At 35.5% G+C, this 2,939-nt stretch overlaps 1 non-coding gene across 1 annotated transcript; it reads right to left on the bottom strand.

The window, feature by feature from the left end:
* Window positions 1–2,339: 2,339 nt before the first annotated feature.
* On the bottom strand, window positions 2,340–2,447 carry LOC116272812. The gene has a single exon (XR_004181371.1). It is a non-coding gene; the product is annotated as a U6 spliceosomal RNA (small nuclear RNA).
* Between the last annotated feature and the right edge of the window lie 492 nt (window positions 2,448–2,939).

Below are 2,939 nucleotides of genomic sequence, written 5' to 3'. Positions count from 1 at the left end.
CACAATGTTGTACAGCTGTCATCTCTGTTTAGTCCCAGAACATTTCCATCCCCCCAAGAAGAAATTCATACCTGTTAGCAGTCAATTCCAATTCTCTCTTTGCTCCAACCCCTGGCAATCACTAATTTACTTTATTTCTCTATGGATTTTCATATTATGGATATTTCATATAAATGAAATATGCAATATGTGGCCTATTGTGTCTGTCTTCTTTCAGCATGTTTTGAGAGTTCATCTATGTTGTAGCATGTATCTTTCTTTCACTTCTTATGGTTGAACAAGATTTCATTGTATGACTGTAATTACATAAATTATCCAGTTCATCAGTTGATAGGCACTTGGGTTGTTTTCACTTTCTGGCTATTTTGAATAATGCTGCTACGAACATTCATGTACAGCTCTTTGTGTGAACGTATGTTTTCCCTTCTCTTGGGCATATGCATAGGAGTAGAATAGCTGAGTCATGTGGTAACTCTATTTTTAACTTTTTGAGGAACTGCCGAACTGTTTCTCACAGTGGCTGCACCATTTTGTTTTCCCAATAGATTTCACTTAAAAAAAATGTATAACATACTCTTTTATTTAGTTGTGTTTATATTATTTACATTAAATGAAATTATTGATATTGTCAGATTTAAATCTATCATCTTGCTAGTTGTCTGCTATTTATTTAATTTGTCCTTTATTCTCTTTTTGTCTTTTTCTGCCTGCTCTTGAATTGGTGGGGTTTTTTTGGTTGTTGTTTTGTTTTTGTTGTTGTTGTTGTTGTTATTGTTGAGACAGAGTCTCACTCTGTTGCCCAGGCTGGAGGCTGGAGTGCAGTGGTGCAATCTCAACTCATTGCAACCTCCGCCTCTCAAGTTCGAGCAATTCTCCTGCCTCTGCCTCCTGAGTAGCTGGGACTACAGGCATGCACCACCACGCCCAGCTAATTTTTGTATTTTTAAGTAGACACAGGGTTTCACCATACTGGCCAGGCTGGTCTCGAACTCCTGACCTTGTGTTCTGCCCACCTCGGCCTCCAAAAGTGTTGGGATTACAGTACCACGCTGGGCCGAATTGTTTTTTTTTTTTTTTATTTCTAAACTCAATATTATCTCTACCATTGGTTTACTTATACTTCTTTTTGACTTTTTAGTGGTTGACATAGAATTTATAATGCATGCCTTAATTAATCACAGTTTGCCTTCAAATAACATCACTCACATGGAATGTTAGAACTTTACAATAGTACACTCCAGTTCCTCCCTCCTCCTATCTGTTGTTCTATCATTTTCTTATATTTCACCTTTACACATGTTGTAATCCCAAAGTAGTCTTTCTATTTTTTGCTTTAAAGAGTTGGCTATGTTTTAGAGCAATTAAAACAAGGAAAAAAAGTCTTTTATCTTCATCATTTCTTTGTGTAATTTAAATTTCTGTCTAGCTCTGATTCTTTCTGAAGAAATTTTTCTAACACCTCTGTTTATATTTGTCTGAAAGTCTTTATTTCTTTTTTATGTATGAAAGATAGTTCCATAACATATAAAATTCTGGTTTGACAATTTTTTCAGCACTTTAAATATTTCTTTCCATTATTTTCTAGCTTGCATAATTCCTGATGAATAGTCTACTCTAATTCTTATATTTGTTGCTCTGTATGTAACATGTCTTTTTACATCTGGTTGTCTCTAAGATTATCCCTTTATCTTTCACTTTTAGCACTTTGAATATGATGTATCCAGGTGGTTTTATTTTTGTCACTTTTATTTATCCTGGTTATGGTTCTCTGACCTTTTCAGATCTGTGGCTTCATGTCTTACATTATTTTGGAAAAATGTTAACCATCTTCAACCAATGTCAACTCTCCAAATATTTATTTGGTTTCTCTCTTTTATCTGTCATTTCCACCCCCAGCCCCAGCCACTGGGATTACTATTCTACATAGGGTAGACCATTTGATATGACACCACAGCTCTTGGGTGCTATGAGCCATTTTTAATTTCCCACATTTTTCTTTTTGTCCTTCAATTTGGATAATTTCTATTGACCTACATTCAATTTCACCGACTTTCCTTGATGTTTTGAGTGCATTGAAAATAATCTTTATCTCTGTTACCATGTTTCATTTCTAGTATTTCCATTAATTTCTTATAATTTCCATTTCTCTGCTGAAATGCTGTCTTTTTGTGCATGTTGTTAATTTTTTTCCCACTAGAACCATATTAATTGTAGTTATTTTAAGTTACTTGTCAGATAATTTTAATGTCTACATTATCTCTTGAATCTTGTTCTTTTGTTGCATTGTTTTTTTGACAGTGAGTTCATTTTTTCTTGCTTTTATATGTCTCTTTCTCTCTTTTTTAATGAAATGCTTCATGAATTTGTCTGTCATCCTTGCATAGGAGCCATGCTAATCTTCTCTGTATCATTCTAATTTTAAGAGTATGTACTGCCAAAGTGAGCACTTTCCTAATGTTCTAATTGCCAGAGAGTGTGTAGAACAGTAAGATTCAGGTAAGTCATATTCATGCCTGAAAATGGGCAGGCATTTTTTTTTTTTTTTTCTTCTTCCATTATTGTGTATGTTGGAGAAGGTTGTGTCAAACTTGTCAGGAGTGGAGCTGGTTTATGTTTCCCTGTTGCTGGGTTTGTCTTCAGTGTACTACTGGCTTCATTCCTCTGCTATTACTTTATCATTAGGGTGAGGGTTAGTTTGCTGGATAGTTTTTCTTGAGGTTCCTAATCCCACCCTCAGGTTTTAGCCTTCCCTGTGTTCCTGAGTTTCAGAATAGGTCACTCTCCAAGGTATCTTACTTGCCAACAGCAAACTGTTGGTGTTTGATTTTCCTGCTGATGAGGCCAGGGGAATTCCCTGTTGTCTTAGTTTAGCCTCATTCTTCAGTAGATCCTGTGTCCCTGTGTCTAAGGATGGTGCTTTCTTAATCCTTTTACTCCAG

The sequence above is a fragment of the Papio anubis genome, unplaced genomic scaffold, assembly GCF_008728515.1.
Source record: "Papio anubis isolate 15944 unplaced genomic scaffold, Panubis1.0 scaffold211, whole genome shotgun sequence".
In the NCBI taxonomy this organism is placed as follows: domain Eukaryota; kingdom Metazoa; phylum Chordata; class Mammalia; order Primates; family Cercopithecidae; genus Papio; species Papio anubis.
Note: the sequence above shows the minus strand (reverse complement) of the source record. Positions and strands in the feature narration are given on the sequence as shown.